The sequence below is a fragment of the Anas acuta genome, chromosome 1, assembly GCF_963932015.1.
Source record: "Anas acuta chromosome 1, bAnaAcu1.1, whole genome shotgun sequence".
Lineage (NCBI taxonomy): Eukaryota > Metazoa > Chordata > Aves > Anseriformes > Anatidae > Anas > Anas acuta.
Genome location: NC_088979.1, coordinates 112,844,947 through 112,870,273, shown reverse-complemented (window position 1 = coordinate 112,870,273; position 25,327 = coordinate 112,844,947). Strand labels below are relative to the sequence as shown.

At 41.1% G+C, this 25,327-nt stretch overlaps 1 long non-coding RNA gene across 8 annotated transcripts in view; it reads left to right on the top strand.

The window, feature by feature from the left end:
- Nucleotides 1–25,327, top strand: part of LOC137861987 (uncharacterized) — a 47,716-nt gene continuing 22,389 nt past the window's right edge. For 3 of the 8 annotated variants that reach the window (XR_011099989.1, XR_011099994.1, XR_011099998.1), the window contains exons 1-4: nucleotides 3–267; nucleotides 729–821; nucleotides 2,600–2,659; nucleotides 7,823–7,941. This is a non-coding gene — a long non-coding RNA (uncharacterized lncRNA). The other 5 variants (XR_011099993.1, XR_011099985.1, XR_011099990.1 and 2 more) reach the window with 5 other exon arrangements.

Below are 25,327 nucleotides of genomic sequence, written 5' to 3'. Positions count from 1 at the left end.
ACACTGAGGCATTAGGATGAAATTAATTCCATCAGAGTGGCCAGGGAGTCCTGAAGAAAACACTGCTATACACTGCTATTGCACTCGAAATCCTACCAATTAGTGCTCTGAACTACTTGGGCATTTCTCGTGTTGCTGGTTGGTAAGCTGCTAGTTAAACAGAGCACCTCAAATTTAAGGCAGGTGTTGCTGGGAATGTAATTACTTGTTTGCTCCCACCTGCTACTTGCTATTCTTTTGTGGTTTTCACAAGGGTGCTGCTGTGTGGTGAGTAGTGACTTGTGATTTAGGAAAAAAAATATATTTTTTGTCTGATATAAATACTTGGTGTACACTAACAACAGGGATCTGAAGCTAATGGTTTTAACAACAATGGTGTCTTTGGATGAGATGTTATTTAGATAGCATGTAATGGAAAATGAAACCCTATAGTACTGTAACTCACTCACACAGCTCTGCTGTTAACATTGCATGGAGGGGAATCAGTGAGCTTTCCATCCCACTGTTGCTAGCATTTTGCACAGTAGATGAAGATAGAGTGAAGAACAGCACTGCACAGGTCTGCAGGTTTCTGTGACTCACACTGTCAGGGACAGGGGAGATGGATGTGGGTGCTGTCAGTGCTCTGCTGTGGTTTAAGTTGTTCTGATGTGACAGTGGGAAGAGTTGAAGGCTGCCAAATTCTGCTTGTGTCTGCTAAATGGTCACCTGTTCTTTCTCCTATCTAGTGTGCAAGGCTCATGAGATCTATGGTAGAAGGTGCAGTGTCAGAGAGGAGCAGCAAGGCCAAGGACTGCTCTGAAATCATTATTCTGATGGAGGTATGTTCCTTCATGTAAAGATTAAGGTGTATGCTAGATAAGAGAGAACTCAGTGCCCTCATTAAACTGTGTTGGGGGGAGAAAGCAAGGTTTCTGTCCCTACACCAGCCAACTTCACAGAGCAGAAAAACTTCTTTAGGTGATGTTGAGAGCTAGGCTGGAACGAGACCGAGTAAGCATTATTAATTCAGTGTTGAAGCATCCCTGTGCAATGAGGGTGGAGTAAAGGTTTGAAATAAGTATTTGGGGTTGTTCTGGTATTTTTGATTTCTTCATTTTTCAGGTATTTGCTTTGGAATCCCCATTAAGTGCTCTCATTTTACTAGTTGACTGTCCTGAGGCCTTGTCAGCTTATAGCAATATGTCCCTGAGTCATCAAAGATTGAGAAGGTACTTGCAACTTAAAACTTCTTGAATATCAAAAAAATCTTTCCAGCCCAAGTATAGTCAGGGTAGTTCTTTATTTTGTTGTTACTTGGTGGCTGTTTTAGCATCTGCTGATAAGCACATACCGCTCTGCAGCTCTGAAGTGTCGGTGTTTCACTGCTGGGTGAGTTATTAGATATCTTGAATGTGCTTCACAAAATGTACAGAATGTCTTAGACTGTTTTCTATGTTGGACGATCCTAAGGCTTAGGTGCTACCATTTCTTACTACTACAAAGTAGGAGGTATCAGAAGCATGATTAAACCAGGCATAGGGAAAAACTTAAAAACAAACTTTGCATGTTGTAGCATGATGAGGAATAACTGGTACCTCCACAGCAGCCCAGCTCTGTTTAAGTGAGGCTAGAAGCTGGATTGTTATCAAGCCCATGCCATTAATTTCAGATGCTTTTCTAGCAAGCTTGAAATGAGTCACCATGTGACTAATCAGCTATGAGCCCACTAGCAGAAGGCTGGCTAAGCACTGGTCAATACAAAATCTGCCAATTGCTCAAGCACAGCAGAAGTTAGGCAAACAGCTACTGTCTTCTAAAAATTGCAGCCTGAGCACTCTCACTGCTGTTGTTGACAGATAATTTGAAATCTGAGGGTTTGTGGGTTTTTTCTCTTTATGAAGCTAAGCTCCACAAATCAATGTTGCTATGGAGAAGTGCCATGTAATCATCAAGGGCAGACGATGAACTAATTAATTGTAGAAATCCAACTGTAGCACTGACGATACCCCTGGGACACAGAACAGTTACCATTAAATTCAAATGGGCATTTTCAGGGAACCAGTGTTTCCTTGAATATACTATAGTGCTGGCTGATCAACTGTGACAAATGGAAGTTCAGGTCATGAAATGTGTGTAACCAGTGATGCAGATGCCCAGATACTTATGCCTGAACAGGCACATCTGACTTCTGCCTTTTGTACAGATGTGGGGAAAGGTCCAGTTTTGCCCAGAAACATGCATGCATGGGTTTGGGTCACAAACTGTTTAGCTGAAGGTGTGTAGAAACTGTTATTTGATTGATACTTTATTATTGGTCTAGATGTAATATTTCAATGAAAGGAACCCGCTGATTGCAATGTGTTTTTTATATAATGCCTCTCTCTCCTTTCTTGTTTACTATGTTCAGTTTTGGCTAGGAAATCCATAGTCCTGTCTTCCTGTTCTGAGCTGCTTGAAAAAGAGTAATATTAAGCAGCAGCCTTTAAGATGTTTAAATAGAGGCATTACTTCACAAGAAAGGAAGAAAAACAGTTCTGAAAATGCATTAAAAAAAAACTAATATGGGAAACTGCTTATGAAGTGTGACTTCTTAAGGTTTTAAATCTTGTTACCACAGAGTCACTGATCAGTTTGATATCAAGAGAATGGTGGAAATCTCAAAAGGCTGGAGAAAGAGGTAAGAGATCAAGTTGTTTTCAATTTGAAAAAGTTATAGTTGCTAAGGTTAGCAATTCAGCATGAGAGGCATCATTGCTGGCTCTGATGGCTGAGAGAAGAGGAAGGTGGGAGATACCATAAACTGCACATTAGTATTGTATCAATCAGAAAGGAATTGGATGCCCTTTCAGTGTACTGTGTGCATCCCAATGTGTAACCTCATCAGTCAGGGCCAAAAAGGGCAGAGAGCCTGTGTTACCTCATATTTGGAGACTCCTTTGAAAGGAAGACACAAACTTTCTTACAAGGATGCAGAGATGTGTCCTTTCTGGATATAAATCTGAAAAGGCGAGTGTTGTGCTTGGCTTGGCCTGATCAAATCCCCCGCACCTCAGTAAGAAATGTTAATCTGTAGTACAGCAGGGCCTGCCTTGGTAGTGTGGAAGAATTGGGAAATTAGCATTTCTGAATAATTAAGAGTTCCCACTAATCAGACCTGTGAGAAGTCTTTCACAGTGCCATGGCATGTCAAGAGAGACACTGGTAAGGCTCTTCCAGGTGCAGGATAAACTGAGAGTTTACCCACATTTGCCAAAGGTGCATTTCAGCAGCTGCTTTAAGTGCTTGGAGCTTCATTTCCAATTCAGAAGGTGGATTTGTAAACGCCTAATGAGATCTGTCTGCTCTCCAGCTGCGTGTGCTGCTGCAAGTACAGCTGACCTGTCTCAGCACTCAGGTGCCTCTGAGAAGGAAAGCAGGGCACTAGTGAGGGGGCTTGGCTGTGTTTCCCCATCTCCTTTGGTGGGCGAGGAAGGGAGACTGTGCAGTGGGGTGCTGGAGGCTGCTGTGGACCTGCAGATAAGGCTGCTGTGGGCTGCCCTTGAACCTTAGGGAGGAGGACAGCCTTCTGAGGAGTGTCTTGAGCAGGTACCTTGACTGGACTGTGGTCACTGTGGGGGAAGTGTATTTGACAGGAAGGGTAGGCCTGTTGTGCATGGCACTGCTAGGCCACAGCTGGGAGCCCTGGGTGGTGTGTGTGTGCAGAGTGATGGGCCTCAGGTGGCAAACCTGTTGTGCTCCTGCTCCTGCCCTTTTCTTCAAGGGGAAGGCCTATCCCTTATTGTAGTGAGGTTGCTGGCCTGGATTAACTAGCAGTTTGAACCAGAGGAAGAAAATGCTGCTCTCTCAAGACTGCTCTCTCAAGACTGTTCATGGTATTAGTGCTTGAAAAAAAGTGTATTTGTAGTGAATTGCAGCTACGGGGCACAGGAGGAGAGATGGCATTTGCGGAGCAGCAGACCCTTCAAATTGTAGGTCATCTTGCTTCTAATAAATTGCTTTGACATTGAAAGAAAGAATAACAAACGCCTATTTGCTATAAAAGACTAGTTGTCTTGTTTTGACCGAGTTGTTGAAGTAGTGCTGAAGGAAGCCCTGCCGAGGGAAGCTCATTTGCACAGGGTTGCTGTTACTTATCGCCTATAGCAATAATCTCAAATATTAGAGCAGCGATTTCTGGTACAGCACAAGGAATGATGGTGCTCGGGACTGAAGAAAAAACTAGTGGAGAGTAGAGTCGTGGAAAGGCTTTGGGGTAGTTCAGTCATAGCCACTACATGTGAATGCAGACAAATAACAGAATAGGAAATCTGCAGAAGGCAGCTGCTTATGGATAAAGAAAAAAACAGTAACAGAAGTCAAACCAGCATGGTATGAAAACGGATATAAGGAAATGGGGAATTGTAGTGCACTTGTGCTGAACAGTGGATTGAAAGGGTTGAATGTTTCTGTTGACCATCAAATAAATGTGAGGGTTCTAACCAAGGTGCAAGTGCTGGAAAGCATATTGCCAGTTGCTGACACCACGTTGGTGCTGTCAGAAGAGCTCTGAGTTGAAAATGAGAAATTAGCTGTTCTAGGTAAGATAATGGAAATCTTGAACACAACCTCATCCAAAAGAAGTCCTACAGCCTCATGTGATAACAATAGCAATGGGAAGATGCTGTCACTGCTGTTGTCTTGTCTGAGATGCTTGTACCACTGTGACTTCTTGAGTATAAAACAATTGTGTTAACATCTTGCTGCACACCAGAGAGATCCTGGAGTTCCTCTCTCTCTTAACCTGATGCTATACCTTGTCTCAAAGCAGTTCAGGCAGCTAGCAGGCTCGCAAAAATGTGAACTGAAAGTTCTCAGGAATCCCTTAGATTTGGTCTTGCATTGTGAGTTCCTTAAAGGTTGTTCTCAAAACCAAGTAGAGTTGCACTAGAAGGCAGAAAAAACAGAACTGGGCTAGTCTGTATTAGCAGAAAGAAGTTGCTCACAGAAACAAGTGGAGTCATAAATACAATCAGGTAAAGATGATTTTTCCCCCCTGTTAACAGATAATTACTTCTTGTTCTTGGCATAATTATAGTCATTTTACATCTTAATTTTACTATAATCAATGTTTCCTTACCCCTTTTTTTCTTGAAAAATAAGAAAATATCTTATTACTATTAGCTACTTAATACTATTAGGTACTCAGGTGGTCTGTTAATAAGCCTGAATCTGAAGCACTGAGGTCTTTGTCTCTATAATGAAGTGGATGTTTGAGTTCTGAAGCTCACCCATTAGTACATGTATCCTGTTTACAGATGCTACATGTTTGACAAAATACCTACATTCATTTTGACTGAGGAGAAAAAAGGTGCTATTTTATCCATTTTTAAAATATGCCATTTTTGTAATACAGAATTCATCACATGTGTTTGTTGATCACAGTTGTGATCACCTCCATGAGACTACTAAGGATTTAAGTCTTTTCTCCAACACTTCTACTTGATGTCAACTGCTTAGATGGAAATCAACTCTTCCCACTGTAGCTAACCAGCTTGTTATAGGTTCTTTCATCCTCCTGCTTTACTCAGCTTTTTTCAGATTTCCTGCTCCCACCACCAGCCCTTTCCCTGAAGAAAAAAAAAAAAAAAGCAAACAAACTTCTTCATCAGGTTATAGTCTTGCCAATCCAACTTATACGTTTATCACTGTCATGTTTTGTTGCTTTTTCATGCAAGGCATCATTGGTTTTATTTCACTGCCCAGACCTCAAGCCTTTGCTACAACAAGCTGTAAACTCCTTCCTCTTCCTGTCCATTTGGTCACTTTGCACTGTAAGAAGCTATGGTTTTAACTTCTCGGTATAGATGCTGGTTTTTGAAAGAGGCTGAACCAGTCCCCCAGCTGCTGCTTCCACCACACAGCAAATCCAACTGTTCATCTTACTTGCTGTCAGGAGTCTGACAGATGAATCAACTCCAGTCTAATTATGTTTGCTTTGGGGGGCTGTTATCTTTCAGCGGGGTTAAAGACTTGCACTGCAACCACCTGACTGCTCAATCTATTCACTGGGCATCAATGAGTGTGTTTAGGTAGGAATAGGCAAGATGGATCACCTGCCTGGCATTAGTCTCCTGTTTGGCTGTATTAGGCATGTTCAGTCTGAAATCTCTACCCATTAAAACTTGGGCCTGATATTCATATTCACCCAAGAATTAAAAGATACACTTTGTAAAATCATCTCAATATGATAAATTCAGAGTTCACTGCTGCTTTCTTGACAAAGAGTAGACCCAAACTAACTGTCAGTGGAAAGTCTGGTCTGCAAAATCTGTCTTCTAGGGAGACCAGTAATTACTGAGAGAAGGAAATAGAACATGGGCTTGAGCAATAAATGTCTACAGAGTTAAATTCAGCTAGTTAAGCTGGCAGGAATTAATCTGTTAGAATCAGAAAAATACTCTGTACATTGGTAATTCTTTAGAGGACTAAAAACAGGTCTGCCCCTCAAAGTACAGAAATGTCATTGGTATGGTAGTTTGTCAGGTTCTATGTTGCTGCACAGCAGACAGACTCTGGCCAAGAAATGCCAGACCTTGTACTAAGTGCATTTAAAAGGGGGCTGAAAAAAAGATGTAATAGAAAAAAAAAATCAAGTTTTTGTGGGCAGTTCTGAACCTTTTCAGAAGTTGTCATTTCTTTCCTTTCAGAGGGTGGGTGGCAGAAAAGCTAAGCACATGTTGGTGGATCAGATTTATTCTCCATGAAGAAGCTGTTAAAAGCTTGCTGGAAATTACACGAAAGTGCTTTAGAGGACAATAGTGCCACCAGATAATGCATTGTCTGTATAGGTGTTGGGTTCGAATGTGAGCCTGCTGCCTCGGAGCTTGATTTAAAATCTCCTTCCCTACCAAGGAAACAAATCTATTATTTTGATTTGTGTAGGCTTGAATCTGTAACAGTCATTATCTCTCCTAAAGCTTAGCAGAAGTCTGCTAAATCAAGGGAACCCAGTATGTGATTGCTAGCGTGTAGGATATGGTGGACCCCATGGGTGATACCCATGGCAACCATGCAATATTTTAGAAGTGTGAATTAGCTGTCCTTCAAAAAGTTTCCCTATAATCTCCAGTGAGACTTTTTATTTTTTTTAATTTAAATAAATCTTAGGTGAATGGCACACTTGTCATCTCTCCCACTGAATTATTTATTCACTTCCAGCACCTACTTGCTCATTTGAAATCCTGTGCTGTCACGTATTCATCAAGGAAAGCGGTCTTTGTTCAGTCTGAGAAAATGCTCATACTTTCCATATCTAGCAGTATCCTCTGCCTGGGAAAGAGGATGTTTTGGAAGAGAAAGCCCTCATTCCCCTGACCCCTCCTTTGGTCTCTTAATTAGATTCGGAAGCTGAATAAAACAAGCATAAAATTTGGCACAGAAGAGTGATGGACTTGGGGTCAGAATGGAAGTAGCAGTTGGGCAAGCGTGGAAGGCCAAGGCACTGATAAATTCATGTGCATCAATATTCTTGTAGAGTGATTACAATAATTACGTAGAAATGCCAGGAAAGGAATGGCCATGAAAGAACAAGCCTAATACATGAAAATATTCTGGTATGGTTAGTTGTGGGGATAACTGGGTAACAGAAAGGCTTTGGGGTTAAAATTTTTGATGTTGGGAATCCTACTGTCTGGTGCTTTATTACTAAGTGGTTTCCCCAGAGGTTTTTGGTCTAAACTCTGAACCTGCTTTCCAGTTTTCTTCAAGTTTGTCTTGATATAGACGCATTTACTGTATTTCTCGCATTATTGGTCTTTTTGTCATTTAAGCATTATTTAAATAGCTTAAATGTCTGTTCCAGATCCTGCTATTTGCTGATGTTAAGAAGATGTGTTGTCCTTGTGAGTCAGCCACGTCAGTTCTGTTTCCATTTCCTAAATCCTCATGTGGCAAGGAAGAAGAAATTTTTAAAATGCGTAGGTAAGTCCCTAAGGACAGTGATTCTCCCCAAACAGCCAAGTGTTCAGCCTCTCACAGAAGCGACACTGCTGCATGAAACCACCAGGAAGAGGTCCTGGTGGATGATCTAATGGGTAGTGTTTTGTGGCCTGTTCCTGTATTTTATGGTAAGGTAGGTCCAAGAAGGAGCTGTCTTCTTTTCATTACCCTGATGCTGAGCTCTGTGGTACCATCCAAGGCAAGAAGACGAGGGCTTAAATGGTGTAGTTTGGAGGGTCTCAGGGGAGAGAAATCAAGAGAAGGAACACAAGGCTCAATGTTCTCATTGCTTTCATGTTGTCATTTGAGTGAGGCTGATCATTGCATATGTTTGAAACTCCAGTGATCTCAGGACATAGGTTTGAGGGAGGCCGGTCTGCAGGCTTACAGCCCATACTGGTGGGCTGCAGATAGCCCAGGGTTGCTGTGGTGTCAAAGTGCCTGGCATGCTTGTGGATGGTGTTACAGTGTGTAAGCAGGCTTGTGGCACGTTCTGTTACATGAGTAGGAGTTGAAATGAGGGCGTTAATAGTCAACCTTGTCAAATGGCAACTGTCAAAAGACAGAATACTTCCTACATATTTCCTACATTTTTTTTCCAAGGGATTCCTGCCTTATTAGGAAAGGTGATGCCATCAGTTAAGTTTTATTGACACTGAAGGTACTGTTTGTATGCTGGGCTTGAAAATAGAGGTTTTTTTCGTATGATGATGGTCTAAGTCTATTTGAATAATCTTAATCTGAGAAGATAGGTTGATATACTTTCCATTTGATCTTAAAAAAAATCCTTGTAGAACTGGAAATCAGAAAAAATAATATATATATATATATATATATATATTAGCATAACAGCATTGTAATACAGCTTCTACCTGTAGTTAGTGGCCTTTTTGGTGTGCCAGGTATCCTTGCCTTGCCAAATTACAGGTGAAGCATGCCTGTAGGCAGAACTGGAAGTTGGCAGATCCTGTCTCAGAGGCAAAATGCCACTCAGCAGGTGACCAGCAGTGCATTGCCTCTGAATGAAGCCAGGGCTCCTGCCTAACCCGCACTCAGCGTGCTCAAAGCTGGAGGCTGCTGCCTCTCCCAAAATGCCACAGCTTCCACTGGCGTCGTGTGTCACTTCAATCTTGTCACAGTCTGTCGGGCGCATGCGATGTGGCAGCAAAGCCCAGAAGCTGCTTTGACAGATCTCTATCCTGAAGCTATATCAGGAACAAATTTCAGTGTAGGGAAACATGCCAAAAAAATGCAGATCTGATTGCTCATACATGTGGTTGCCTATGTTGCTGTGAAGTCGAACAGAACTGGACACGGAGAAACCATTCAGTGAACTGTTGCTCAGGCTGGGATGAGTTTTCCTGTAAAACCTTTGAATTAATTTCTGGGGAAGGAAGATAGGTTTCAGTTACTGTAAATAATGATAGAGAAATCATAACAAGTCATTCCGAAGTCCAGGCACATCTTGAAAGGGAAGAGTCTTTGTGTCTGGCTTCTTCAAAATGATTGTATTAATACCCAGTGCATATTGACATAATCTCCAGGAAGTTTTCCAGCAGTGCTTTATCTCTTGCATTTTCAGATCAATAACACAAAATTAGACACTGTGAAACTTTTTTTTTTCCTTTCTTTCTAATGGCTATTGCTGACTGGCTTAAAAAGGATTCCAGTAAACTAATCTTATTCAGAGGTTATTGTCTCTAATTGGGAGATGCTGATTAGTTACAATATGTTAATGACGATTGAGGAGTCAGACCAGTAGTCAGATCAAGAGATGTAAACAAATCTAAATATAAGAGGTAAAAAGAAAGTGGACAGTTTGAAACCCATTACCAAGGGCATTGCTAGCACAGCCATTGGAATACATGGGGAATGGTAATAGAAATCATTTGCAGTACAAAAACGTCAGTAAAATCCTATCATTGCCCCTTACAGTGACAAATCTAACAAGTATTTTCTTACCAAACACATTACCTGTGCAATATACATTAGTGTCAGGGTTTGTCCACTTGTTGTATGTGATTTTTTGTTTTTTATGCTGAAGGTCAAATTGGCTTCTTGAAAATCTTCACCTTTTCTTTGCTCTTTTCCTTCTGTTTCATTTTTACCATTAGTAGAAAGGATCACAAAGGCTTATCTGAGATGTTGCAACCTCAGAGCATGTATCCTGTTATCTTGTTGTACAGCCATGAGCAAAGGCAATGTATAGGAAGCATCTTTGGCTTTGACATGGCTTAGAAGTTCAGAAGTAATGCTACATCTAGATAACTCTCTGTAGTGTCCAAGTGACAAGGTCCAGGTATAGCCAGATATCTTAGTTGTTGCAGGTCACAGATGACTGAGGCTGCTGATAGTTCTTTCACAAAACACCCAATAGCCTGGGGGTAGTAAGAAGTGCTAGCTACAAAAAAAATTTTTGGAAGAAACAAAAATCCAAATAAAAGTTGGTTTAGAGAGAAGGAACAGCTGAGCTGCAATGCCAGCTAGTAAATATAGTGGTGGAAGGACTGTAACTAGTTTGTCCCTGCACAAGCAATAAGGAGCCAGAGGCTATAACATGAGAAATGCACAGCTTTGACAAAACCACTATTTGCCAACCTGACCCAGCATTACAGAGATCAATACATGTAAAAAATGTTGTATCTATTAACTGTGCTTTCACTTTATTTAAGTGAGGAGGTTGTCTGGATCCAGATGCTGCCTTTGGTTCTTTAATATCTTGGAGAACAGTGGAGGACCTGATATGGAAACCTTTTTCCTGAAACTGCATGAATAAATGGCTTTTAAAGTTAATTGCACAGTTCCTTTTGGATATTGTTACTGTCTGTCAACCTCTGGCATCATTGGAATAGAGACAGCTTGCTAGGTGCTATATAAATAGCACAGAGAAACCTTGTTTTCAGGAATAATTTCAAGAGGATTTCTGCTTCTAATTTGTTTGGTGATTTAACAACTCCCAGTGTATCTGTGTTTTCCTGGGCTTTTTGTAACCCCACTTACAAATTTGAGCTGTTGTGATTTTTTTTTTTAAGGTATTCTCTACTGCATGTTCTCTACCACATTCACCTGAGTATGCACTTGTACAAATTCTTGTATCTTGTTGGCTTAATATATTAGGAATCCCCTCTACATCACTATATAAAAAATGTAAGATGGTTTCCAATTCTGTTCTGGAGTTATGCCTTCGGCTCTTAAGTTCTGTCCTTTATTCCTTGTGCAAGCTACTCTGCTGATAGTTCTGTAAGTGTTATAATGAAGGGAAAAAAATTGAATATGTCCTGAGTGCCTTGCAGTTGCAGTAGTATACACACAGCATACAGCAATTGCTTCTGTCAATACTTGGGCTTTAAATTCTTAAAGGGATGCATATATGCTACAACTTTGTAAAGGACAAGGAAGTAATGTGGAAGATGAGTTTCCATGTGAATTTAGGACTTATTAAAAAAAAAAGTATGAGAGATCCACGTCAGAAAGTAATCAAAACTTTGATGCACTATAAAATTGTACATATGAAATGTTCTTGGCAAATAAAAGTATTACCAGGCAGTACCTTAACAGGTTTCCTTGTATGGCTCTGCAAGAGAAATGTGGCTGTTAAAAATTTGACTGTGAGCTTGTGTTAGCTCAGGTTGCCTCACATGGGCCCAAAGTTTGTGCAGCCTCACTCAGAGATAGCTCAAAGCAATCACCCTGCTTCAAGAAAATACTCTAAGGTAAGCATTTGATAAAACAATGGTTCTTTGAGTGCTGGAAGAAAGATGTGTTCCTCTAAGCTTCACCTAGAGAATGGAGCCTTCCTGAACTTGTGCTTCCATTTCTACTGCTTGAGAGTGCTATTTCCAAGCCTTTCCTCCCCCAGACATAGCATCTGAAAATAAATGAGCAGGATCCTAGATGAATCAGTCTAAAGGAAACCTGTTTCCAGAAAGAGGGTGTTCCTCTGTAACAACTGGTAAATAGGAGCATGATCTAAGTGTGGGTGCTGTGGAGGATACCATAGGGTACAATTAGCTGGCTGGTGCTCAGAGGTTGCCACTTCTGAAGGGTAGAGCAGATTGTCTGAAAAACTTGTGGCACCAGTGTAGATGATGACTTGATTGAGAAACTGCTGTGTGTGATTATAAACAGCAGATGAAGCGGGGCCCTGGACACTAAAGCAATGGGAGGTTTCCTCACTCGGCCCACGGGTTGTATTCCAAGTGGGTTGATGTTTTATTGTAGCTATTTCGTGGCATGTTGTTCAAACCAGTGGGCTGTATGAGGGAGTTGAGGAATGGTGATAACTTTCGCCAAGCTGTTCTAGACCATGGAAAAAATTCTATGGGTGTAATATGAACTTAAAGGATCAAAGGACTTGTGGGTGTAAAGGGAGTAATTTTGACACCAGAGCTCCATTGAAGGGAGACAGAAGGTACTCATTGGATAGCCACGTGCCCCCGTAAGCCAGAAATATTTATTCATTGTAGGTGATGTTTAGCATTGTAGATAGAGAAGAAGATTTAGTACTAAATTTTCTGAGTGTTACTTTCAGCATACGCTGTCTTGTGAGGGAGAAAGGAAGATGTTAAGGCAATAAGACAGACGTTAATCATAATTTTCTTTCTTGGATCACTGTTAAGCAGCTGTCTTATTCATTGCTTCATTTCCACCAGGGGCCGATGATGTGGAATTACAGTGCTTTTATAGCAGCATCTGTCTGAGCCCACTTTGGAAACATTGGCTCATTCGCAGGAAGCCACTCAAAAATGTTCCACCTTGCTTTTCTGCGGCTTAGCATAACCAGGATGTAGACAGCACGTGTTTTTTTCCTCTGGAACTGCTAAAGTAAGGACTACTGTTGAGCTTTGTGCATGTTGGTCATGCACCATGGGATTGAGACCACAGCATGTGACGGATTGCGTCTTGATTGCAAGTGGGCCTGGGGGGTGAGTGGTGTCTGTGTGTGGGAGGGCCCACACAGCTTGACTGGAAACTTAAGATCAAGCTGTCTCATAAGGTTGCTGTAGTTAGCTTTTTCCAGCTGGGTTGTTCACGCTAAGATCTCTTTTCGTATTACAGCATGTGTGTTTCCCCCATTACTTTCCTCCTCCACCCTTGTGAATCAGCAAAGACTCCATAAAAATGAAAAGAAAAATGCTAGGGAAGTATTTGGAGGCTTTTAGGGTGAGGAAGGGATAGAAGTGTGTGTTAAAATTAATAATTGTTCTTTTTTGTTGTTCTTTGTCAGCAATGGATGTTGTCAGCCTGCTGTTGTGTCTGAACCTTAAGCACTAAGCGTAGTGTAGACATAAGGCCATACCAGTCAGCGAGGTGTCTGGCTGAAATGTGGGCCCTCACAGGCAGGTTCCCAGGTTGAGGTTCAAGGTAGTGCAGTTGAAAATTTCAAGACATACTCTCAGTTTCTGAAGCAAGAAGTTATATTCTACATTCTCCAGCAAGAAGGTTCCTGCTATATTTAGCACTGAATACTGTGTGCAGTTCTGGTCTCCACGGTATAAAAAGGATGTTAAGGTCCTTGAAAGTGCCCAGAGGTCAATGGAGCTGGTAAGAGCTGGAGAGCATGTCCTTTGAGGAGAGGCTGAGGGCACTTCGGTTGTCTCGTTTGGAGAGAAGGAGGCTGAGATGTGACCCTACTGTTCTCTGCAGTGTCATGAGGAGGGGAAGGGGAGAGGGAGGGATGTGCTGCTCTCTGCTCCTGGTCACAGATGACAGGATGTGTGGGAAGGGTACAAAACCTTCCTTGGGGTAGAGGGGGTGTTGTGTTCAGAGTGGACATAAGATAAAAAATTACTTCGAGGATGGTCGAACTCTGGAATAGGCTTCCTGGAGAGGTGGTTGATGCCCCTTGCCTGTATTCAAGAGGCAGTTGGATAACATCCTCAGTAATATGTTTTAACTTTTATTTGCTCTGAAGAGGTCAGGCAGTTGGACTAGAGGATCTTTGAAGGTCCCTTCCAACTGAACTATTCTATTCTGTTACTGTATGTAGTCCAGGCATGCAAACAGCTGAGTGTTCTTGGACGTGTTGAAAGGAGGATTTCAGCTGCTCCTTATACCATCCTTTTTAGGAAAAGAAATCATACATAATGTCTGAAGGACAATCAACACGTCAGTTATAGCACAGCATAATTGCTGATCCACTCATGGCTAGATGTGACACTTGCACATATTCTGGGCATGCATGATCACTGAAAGTGTTTACAGAAATGACCATGTCCCTGTGCTAATGTGTGTGTAGGTTTAAATGACAGACCATGGTGGAAAGCAGGTTGTAGGCAAGGTTGAGGTAGGTGAACCTTCCCCTCTGCTTAGCTCTACTGAATCTGAGTCTGGAGTCATGTCTAGTGCTGGGGTGCCCAGGAGAAGAGGAACATGAATATATTGGAGCAAACTCAGGAAAGGGCAACAAAGACGTCTAAAGGACTGGAGCATCTTTCAGATGAGAAGAGGCTGAGAGATCTGGAACTTTTAAGCCATGGGAAGAGAAAGCTCTGGGAGGATCTCATCAATTAATATAAATATCTGAAAGGGGGAGTGAAGGAAAGTCAGACTCTTTCAGTGATGCCTAGTGGCAGGACAAGAGACATAAGACATGAAAATTCCACCCAGTTCCATAAGAAAACACTTTTTTGTTGTTGTTGTTGTTTTTTTAACGTGAGTGTGGTTGAATACTGAAACAGGTTGGCTAAAGAAGTTGGCCAAGTATCCATTCTTGGAGATGTTCAAAGTCTGGCTGGACACAGTCCTGGGCAATCTGCTCTAGCTGTGCATTGTGACCAGTAGGGGGGTTAACTAGATGATTTTAGAGACTTTTTAACAATTCTGTGAAAAGAGCTGAGTTGTCTCTAATAGAAAAGCTTGAAAGAGGAAAACTTCATTTGAGTAGAAGTTGGATTAAGGGTAATAGGCTTAGCTGAAAAGAGCTCTGGCTTTGTGAATGTATGCAACAGTAGAGGGGCTCTTTTTTTTTTTTTTTTTTTTTTTACAATCTTCATTATTCTACAAGCTGTGTTCAGTGGTGATTGACATAAGGTTATAGCAGTGCAGACCCTGCTGGGTGTAGGATTTGTTCTTCAATGGCTTTCTTCTTTCCTTGAAGATCTCAAAAGATAGCTGTAGGCAAGTATGTGCTTTCTCAAGTTAGACTTCTGTGGGTTACACCAAGTACTCTACTGTGCATATTCAATATCTCTGAAGGGTTGGTTTTGCCTGAACATGCACATTTTTCTCTGCCAGAAGGTGGTAACATCTGATTCTCTAAACTACATTAAAAAAATAAAAAATCCTCTATTTCATTTGGCTTATGCTGTCGGGACTTGATTTTTTTTTCACAGCCTAGTAGATTAAGATTCACTATATTTAGTCTCTGTGACAGCCAGTTAGTTTAGGCAAAAGAGAGAAATCTGCAAGTACTTTCCAGACTTCAACTATTGCACAGGAAGCACCTGGGTATTCAGGAGAGCAAACCAGACCATCTGCTTCCCCTCCCACTCATATTTGGAGATGGACAGTGAGGGAATGCTTGAAAAGAGGTGCGAACTTTTGTTTTATAGTCTACTAAAGTTGCAGTTCAAATTTTCCTGGTGCATTTCAACACAAATGAGGGCAATTTTGACTGAAGTTTGGCCGAAAAGTTGTGCAGTGTAGCCTCAACGAGGTGAAAAATTTCAGTAGATAAAACCTTGTAATGAGCACACATGATAAATACGTAGACATTTCCAGTATTGTGAATCCAGCCAACAGCAGAGAAAACAAGTAATTGGCTGACTAACAAGGCTAATAGGTGTACATTCAGGAATAACATATGTCTGACTGTCCCATGCTTGGTGTTTCCAGAAAAACCTACTTCTAAGGGGCACAACTTCCCCATTTCCAGCTGCTAAATGCAAGATCTCCATCACTTTGAATCTGATCTATGTTTGTAGAAGCAAACCCAGTGATTCTCTGGAGCAAGTGTTGCTAATTGAAGCACTCAATGCATTCACATCCATTTATAGCTGAATTTGTATTTTTTTTTTCCAAATCATCTTTTAATTAGCTCTCAAACATTTGCTTTGCCTGTGATGTGATGTAATTGGTCTTGTGGGACTGGAAGCAACACAGAAGTGCATGCTATTTTTCAGAGGCTGAAACTGCACAAAACTTGATGGCACTGAGATGTGTTGTTAGTCTTCTGCAAGACTGGGGTCTATTGGTCATTATAGCCCCATAGCCCACCTTGCTTTGCAAGGCTGCTCACTTCACAGGAGCTCAGGACTGATTTTTATCGGGCTTCACCTGAATTTCTTTGCAGTGTAGAGCTTTAATTTAGTTTGAAAGAAGAATTTCTTTAAGAGTGGGGAGGCTATTGCATAACTTGCTCTTGCTTAGATTTGTATAAGCATGTGGGAATACCATTATTTTATATTGACAAATATAAAATAGTTATTAATGAAATATTTATGGCTATGGCATAATGTAGCATAGAGGAATGTAGTAGAAAGGGTTGTTAGACACTGGAACAGGCTGCCCAGGGAAGTGGTGGAGTCACCATCCCTCGAAGTCTTCAAAAGACGTTTAGATGTAGAGCTTAGGGATATGGTTTAGTGGGGACTGTTAGCGTTAGGTCAGAGGTTGGACTCAATGATCTTGAGGTCTCTTCCAACCTAGAAATTCTGTGATTCTGTGATAGGAGATGCCACCAAAGAGGATGCAGGATGTGATGTAGGGAAGCAGAGGCACAGGGAGATGACAGGTCAGAGGATGGTTCTGGAGGCCTCAGAGCTATCAGCAACTCAGATGTACTTGGTTAAAGAACTGCAGAGCTTGACAAAGCCAGTTTTAGTGGTAACAAAGAAAAAGAACAGGTACCAAACATTTAAGAACTCCATATACATGTATATGGCAAGTCAGGATATAATATTGAGTTCTACCTCAACAAAGAAAGATTAAGGAGTAAAACTGTTAGAAAGCATATAAGAATCCGTGAGTATATGCCTTGGAGATAGAAAGAAGAAGCTAACAACAATACAAAAGGAAGGAAAATTAAAACACAACAGTCAGAGGCATTGTGCTCCTCCTGGCAAAGGACTCAGGATGCTGGCAAGCTGTGTTCCCCACAGCTGACTCTCGAGGATGACTTACTGTCATGCTTGGGAGCTGGAGGAGCAGGGGAAGGGAGAACATAACACCAGAAAATGCTTTTGTATAGCAGTCCTTAACTGTATTACTGAGATGTGCACTGAATTATTTAGGCAATTTGGACTCTGAAGGTTAGTATCGTTGTAACTGAACTATAATAACAGTTTATTGTATTTTAGTTAGGCTGTTAAGATTTTAATTAGTCTAACAATAAATTCTTGGCTTCCTAAATGAAGTATTTCCCCTTTTGCCCATAATAAGGTTTTGAGTGCAATAACTTGTCACATAGGTACTACAAGAATTGAAGAATGATTGTGTTCACAGAAAAACAAAGGACTGTGCTGATGCACTGAAAGAAAACACGGAGAGAAATAGACAAAGCCAGAATGATCTTAATCCTGATGACTAATGATAGAATGCTTGCACTGTATTACTTAGGTTATTTTAGCAATCTCCTGAGAAACCCAGTGGGAGGTGTTTCTGGTGATGTATGAAAGATGCCAAAAGAAATAACAGCTGTCTGAAAGAATTTTCCTTCATTAGGTAAAGCAAGGATATGATGAGGGGAAAAAATATTCAGTTGAGATAGCTTGTATAATCCATGCCAATTTCTGCTCCTAGTTTAGTTCACAGTTGATTTGCTTCATACCATTTGCAAGGAGGGGAAAGCACTAAAGGCCTGATTCTTTAATGTTCCCAGTACTTTCTTGGTAAGTTTTTTTTTTCCAGCTGGGTAGTTTCAGCAACGCTATGGAATTGGGAAGGTGCTGCAAAGCTGGGATAAAATAGTGCCAACCACAAATTTAATCAAAGCCAACTGAGATTAGGTGCAACAAGATTGTAAGAAAATGTGAAGAAGACTCAACCAATGCAGTCTCTGCTGTTTCTGACCTTCTTGAGAAGTATTGTAACTACAGACCATGTCTTTCTCCTGAAAGCACTACTGTGAACAAATAAAAATAGCTGCAATGTTTTAGGATGATTTAGATGCTGCATACCTGCTGCTGGCACCTGAGTAATCAGTCAATTGCATCAAACAAATTTTAGCTACATATCATGGTGATTCCTAAACAGCAATGAAAGCCTACCTGTTGTGTTAATTGGATGCAAAATAATGCATTAAGCTTTTTGGAGAAGCATAGTTTTACGCTTTATAGCTTTTCTGGTTTTCACTGAGACACTTAACTGAAACTGACGAGTGCTACTTAAGGTCATAGGGGAGTGAAAGGTTGCTTGTTTACCTTGCCTGACTGCTGCTCCTGCACAAGTAACATATGAAGCTGGCAAGGATCTGGAGGGGAGCACTTGTCTCTCCTGTGGTGAGAAACAGCTTGCTTTCAGTGATGTGTGGCAGGCTGAAGTGGGATACATCCTATACCATGCTATCTAGTGTCACTGGCTTTTTGAGGAGCCAATAGGAGAAGGACCAAGTATCCTTCCGCTCCGTGGTGGCAGTCTCTAAGCTTAAGGTAGGCCCCAGGAGCATCACTCTTTAGTGATGGGGGACACCAACATCCCCCCAGGAGGGGTGCGAGCATCTTATTTGGCTTCAGAATGCTGATTCTGTGAAAGGGAACAGCTGTTGCCAAAATATGATAATTACACTGCTGGGGCAAATGGTGCTTCATACACAAATCTAGCCAAGACCCATGTTCTGTAGGTCATGCTCCATGGATTAAATCTCCATGGCTTGAGTATGGAGCTTGAGGCTTGGAAGGGCCACTAGGATGTAAAACTGTCGTCTTGGTTTACAAAGCAGGTATTTACCTAGGGCACAAAGGAATTGTCCTCCCACCAACTTCCCAGTGCAGAGATGGACTTGTGTGCCAAAGCTGTGAGGTGAGCGTGTGCTCCTCTACTATGAAATGAGATGCTGACCTCAGACTGGGGTGAGGTGATCTAGAGTGGCCTTCTTTTTCATTTTCTTTAATCTATAAAAGAATTCTACCTTCCAGTGATACATCTGTTTCACTTGACAAAGTTGACAGCCACTGTGATCGAGCATGTTATTTGGTGCTAAAGGAATGCAGTATAAGAGAAAAGGGACTTTATAACTGATTATTAATCCCTTGGCATCCACAGGTGCAGGTAGGTGGTAATTTGGTCTCCTCCATGGCATGAATTATTCACAGATTTGTTAGAATTTATAAGTAGACATTGAATAATTCTTCTGTAGCCAGATGAGATGAATGACTGAGTCAAACATGAAAAACAAGAAACAAAAAAAAAGCCTCTGTTCCAAAGTGAAAAGTCAGTACGTATTCTCACAATGATTTTGGTGTTTTTCTTAAAGCTTTGGCTCACAGTAATCTGTCTAGTGAATTTGAGCAAGAGGAAGGGTTCTAACATGCTGGAGGAACCCTGATGAAAAATATACCTGAAACATGACAGGAATAAATGAACTTGGTGTTCACCAGCACTTGGAGGATGGAGTGACATAGGTATCTATTCCCCCTGCAGACTATTTCTTGGAGGAAGAAAGTCTACTTTACAGGGAGATTGTGAGTCCATAAAGTATAACTTTGTCTTCAGCTTGAGGGGTAGCACTGATGTATTTGGAAGTTAGGATTATGTTCTGATGATTTTGTAAGTCAAGAGACAAAATGCCGTCCAATACATGGATGACACTTTGCTTTAAATTCCAGCAGATGATAGTTACTGGGTGCATTTGTGAGGGGACAGTGGGAATCTGGCATGACCTACAGCCACCGCAAAATGGTGTCATGTTTGAGTATGGTAGCAAATTCTGTAAGAAGCCAGAGGATGCTGTGCCTGAGGGATAGGCATAGGTCAATGCAAATGCCTTCATTCTTTATAGTAATAACTTGGATATTTTTAAATTTCTTGGTCGTCTTCTAATTTTCTTAGAGGCTGGGACATGTGGGGTCTGTTCTGCTCTTTCTCTTTGTTCTGCTCTTTTTGTTTTTGAGATTCATTCCTTCTGGATATACAGGTAGTTCAGTTATCCACAGTTTAATCACTGACCCTCTTGATATTACTACCATTTTGTAATAGAATCTGCTTTGCTTAGAAGTGCTGTGGCTGCTTGTCTTTGCCACTTCATCTTCTGAAGACAAAGATGCCAAATAAGCAATAGTCATGCTTCTTTGAGGCCTACAGGGATATGTTAAATCAGAGATGTGCTTGATGATGTGGATTTCCTTTTAAAATAGGTGCACGAAAAAGCATTCAAAAATTAGACATACATATTATAACTCCTTCCCAATGGTGTGACAACTAATGGGAATAAAATTCAGGAAGTTTTCATTGCTGGATGTCATGTCTCCTATCAAGTAGACAGCATTAATAAATCAGCTCTTTGAAATATTGGGAGTCCTTTTAAAGTGTGAGGATACGTTTTTTTTAATCTAGTTTTTGATAGCGTGAGATCCAATCTCAGATTAGGTAGCTCTGCATCTTCACTTGTGCAAATTGCAGCAAAGGTGGTGTACTCCACAGTGTAACTAGAAGTATTGCCTATAAAGATGCTTGATGTTAGTCTGCCTCTATACTCAGTACTGTTTACTCTTCAAGCAGCATAACGTATTTGGATTTTCAGCATCACACATGAGAAAGAGAAGGATCAATTGGAAGAAGCCTTGAGGGGGAAAATAAGAAGACGAGGTCTGGATAACTTGTGGCCACTCACAAGCACCTTGAATAATTGACTGAGAGGGAATGCAATAGCAACCTTCAAATATGTAAAAGGATACTGCCTTGTAAAAGAATATACATACATTTTTATTCCATGTCATTAGTGGATAGGTGAGAACATGTACTGCAACAGAGGAGAATCTATGATTCTGTGATTCAGAATGGGTTTCAATAAAGTTAGCTGATGATGAAGATAGAAAATCCACAGTGGAAGTGGCATGCAGAGGCACAGCTTTTGGATTCTATGTTGATGAAAGTTAAAAACAAGTCAGGCAAGAGTATGTCTGGACTATCTATAATTAATAGATGTCATTAACTCTGCCTTGCTGACTTCATTCCCTCCTTTAAAATTTGATATGGTATTTCTGCATTATATAGAATGTATTTTTCTGTTAGAACATGGTTGGTAGATTGTGTGTTCAATTACAGTCATTTGTCAGTAAATTACCCTTCATGTTCTGTTAGTAATATTATGCAGCTCTAATATGTGAAGGCCATAATGCATAGTGGGAGTTTTAGCAGGTTATGAAAGCCTGTAGGAAGTCCTTATGCTAACGAGTCTATGGACTGAATGTGCAGGTGAAAAGTGAGAGACAGAATCTAATAATTTTTGTACTGGGCCACATTTTCATTAAAAAGATCTGATCTGAATGATATCTTATGAGTCCTGATATCAATTTGCTGTTTGAGTGGAAGGAGCTTCTAGTAAGGCTGAAGATGACAGGTTTTACATGGTTTCTTTCTGGTTAGTGATAGATTATAGCTGAAGAGCTTACAAAAATGGAACTCAGAAATTGCTGAGAGGTAAGAGGAAGGCGGTTTTGCTTGTATTGAGTGAGAAAGAGCAATGCAACTTGGCCATGTGGGCTCTGTGCTCACATGTGGTGTGGCTCTGTGGGGGACATAATTCTTCAACCTGTCAAAGCTCAGGATACAGCAAAAAGTGCTGATGGAACTGTTATTCTTTTTATGGACAATCAATTTGTATGGAGCCAGAGCCTTTAAATCTGGCTAATTGTGGGTTGACTTGCAGACAAACACCACTGGAGCTTTAGGTATTTCTGATCTCCCTGAAGGATCTGGGTTTCCTTTATAACATCCTAATTATTAAAAGCTATGCTTTTTAAGATTGCTTTTAATTAAATATACTTACTTAGTTGTTTCCTGGCATATGGATTTCCCAACTCCAGCCAATAATGGATAGCCAGCGGAGCCCAAGCAGACTGAAGATGCTCCTGAAAATCATTTAAATTGTTTCAAACGGATCATCTGATAAATGCATTGGTGTACGAAGTGATAAGCACGTAGGATTTTTTCTGTATTCCATATAGAAAAGTCAATAACAATGATGATACTCGAAGACTAGGCTGGCAGCCCCTCTTTTTATATGTGATTTCACTGCTTGTGATTCCAGCTCAGAAAGATGGTGCTTAAAATTAAGGCTATCTTTCTCAGGAATTATTTGACTAATTTGCAGGCCCTTAGGGTGCTACCAAAACAGCACTTTGTAACAGGGTAAAGAAACGCAGCCCTTGGTACTTGAGACAAACTGCGGGTAGAATACAGCACTCTCAGTATCTTCATTTGGCACAGCTGCCTCTGTGCTGGCACAAGCATCTGATGGACAAATGTTTCCAATCCCAGAGAGGATTTTCCATCCGCTTCACAACCTTAATTGTGAAATGGGAGTAAAGATTGCCAGTGAAGCTTTCTTGTGATTTCATTTATTTGTCTGACTGCGCCTTAAGCAAAGACTAACCCCTGAGCCACACTTGTACCAAGTCCTCTATGGAGGAGAAAAAATGTGGCTTTGAATAAAGGTTTTGTCACTGGGGGTTGTGTGTTCATTGTAACATGGAGAGTTCTGTCTGCTACTTTTTTGGATCCCACTTCCTGGACAGTTTATAGGTTATTTACAGCTACAATGAAAATGTTGCTTTAAGTTCACCTTAGTAGGGGAAATAAAAATAAAAAAAAAAAAGTTTTGTCTACTCATCAATACACCTCTGATGAAAAGTATGTCATTCACATCTGGGCATATATGTTGAAGCCTTGGCTTAAAGGCCTTTTGCTCTTGCTTTAAATGTGGGGAAGGGAACAGAAGATTGGAGAAAAATAAATTGAGCTTGATTTCGGCAGAACTGTATGTTGCCGTTTTGAGTTTTTCTGCAAGGTGACTAAAATGGAAATAAAAACTGTCTCTATTCTAATGTAGTCAGTAAATCTGCAAGAATTTTTTTTTTAATTTTCAGATTTCAGGTAATGACTGCACCCAGAAGCTTTGTCAGTCATTCTTTGATGTTTCTTCTCTCCTATTCCCCAATAATAAAACTCTAGAATTCAGTGCTGCTTTTCAGGCTTTTCTTTTAGTACTGAATATGGTACTAATTACAGGGATTTGACAGCTCTTATGCATTCATCACTTGTACCTGCTCTTACTTTAGATATTTAACTTAGTTGCAAAATAATTCTTCTGGAAGTTGTTGTTATAATGATTGCCATTGACAACGTGGCATGGTAGTTCTCATGACATTACATTAGGGAAAAGTGATAGTAATATAGCTCTTGTCTGAAAATGTAGTCATCCAGAGAATATCACAGGGGTGTTGGTGAGAAAGAGGAATATCAGAAACAAGGTCATAACAGATGCTTTGGGGTGTTGGCTGTTGTCTTATGTAATGGGCTTATGCCATTTGGCTATATTTCTTTATAGAAAGAAAGGAACAAGAGGTGTCATGCAAAAGAAGTTATAGGGAGGATGGATGAAAGCAGAGGAGTGTGAAATGATGTCTTTGGGAATACTTGGAAACAGGACAAAACCACATGGTGAAGAATGACATCGATAGCTTTTATGTGACAGAAGAGCAAGAAAATTCTTTCCATGGGTAGGCTGCCTATTTCAGCTGGATGAATGTTTTCTTCATGAAAGTGTGATGCTTTAGACAGTGAAATGGGATTCCTGAAAGTTTAAGTGTAACTATAGCTATCTGCTTCTCCACTGATGATCTGATCCTGATTTAGTGACCTGATGAAAGGCCCAGAGAGCAGCAGTGACCCAATCTCTGAAGCTGAAACAGGGGTAAGGCTGCTCTTGATGTGAGGGTGACCCCAAGCTGGGGGGAAATGGTAGAGTTCTTCAGTGGCCCTAAGGTGATGCCCAATGAGCCTTGGGGCCAGCCACAAGCACAGACACTGCATCATGGGGAGCAGAACAGGGATCCTGACCAAGGCAAAGCAGTGTATTGACTGTCACTTCAAGTCAGCAGACTGCTTCTGGCTTGGGATATTTGTATGTTGGTTTGTTTGTTTTGTTTTGCGGGGGGGGGGATTTCTCTCTCTCTCTCTCTCTCTTTTTTTTTTTTAAACAAGGATCAAGATTGTCTTCTCCACCTGCCCTTTCTGCTCATCTTGTGTGATGGTTAAGAAAGTAGAGAATCATAGAACTTCCTGAGTTGGAAGGGACCTGCAAGGATCAAGTCCAACTCTTGTGTCCATAAAGGACCACCCAAAAAAGTCAGACCACATGTCTGAGAGCATTGTCCAAACACTTCTTGAACTCCAGCAGGCTCAGTGCAGTGACCACAAGCAGACTGAATATGGAAAAATGGGGTAGAAGAATGCATTGCATGACTAATTTTGTTGTAAGAACCAGCAAAATAAGCATTTGTATGTTGTGTATGGTGGACTGAACAGAGGGCATTCTTGGCAGGTTAGTATGGCAGTGCAGAGGAATGCACTCTCTGCAAGACTATTGGGCATGGGGAAGGAGGGCAGTTGGTGCTGTTAATTTTAGGACTGTCAGACTCAGGCTTCCTTCTCTGTCTGCAGTTGAGCCCTTTGTTGCCTGTGCCTGCTGGTGCCGTATGACTCCTGCGGCTGGGGAGCACTAGGAAGCACCTTGGACAGCGCCCGCCTTCCCCCATGCCCTTCCTCCGGCCTCTAAAAGTTATTTCCAAGCCCATACAGGCAATGATAGATCTCGACAGAGCGATCCCTGTCCTAGCTGCTGGACCACTGAAAGTAGTTTTTATCTCTTAATTAGAACCGAAAAGCATTGCTTCTTACTCTTTGGTGGAATCAGACATATTTCCAGGAATCATCCAACTGTTCTTCTAGAGACAATTTTATATCTCTTCCTTAAAATGAGTTTGCACCTCCTTCATAGCAATTAAAACCTTCCATATTTACTTAGCGGCGGTGGTGGAAATGATCTCTGCATATCTTAAGCTGTCAAAGCATGCGAGAGCACTATACAGAAATTTCCCTGATGTCTAAATGCTTTCACGTTGGCCACAAGGGAAGATGGAAGTGACTTATTCCTTGTGCTGCCACAGTTTCATCTGTTGATAAGAAACTCATCCTTTGACCCTCATGCTGGCTGTGATGGTGCAGGAGAGATCAATAAATGGGTTTTCCTTTGCAGACAGCTGCAGAATGGTGGAGTATTTGAGTAGCAAATTGTTACTGGAGAATCTCAAATCTTTTCATATTGATAAAAGTGGAATAACCATGTACTTCTATACTCCTCAATAGCTGGGCTGCTAAAGCCTAGGTATGTATGTCCTCATTTGTAACAAAATCTGAGTATGTGTCT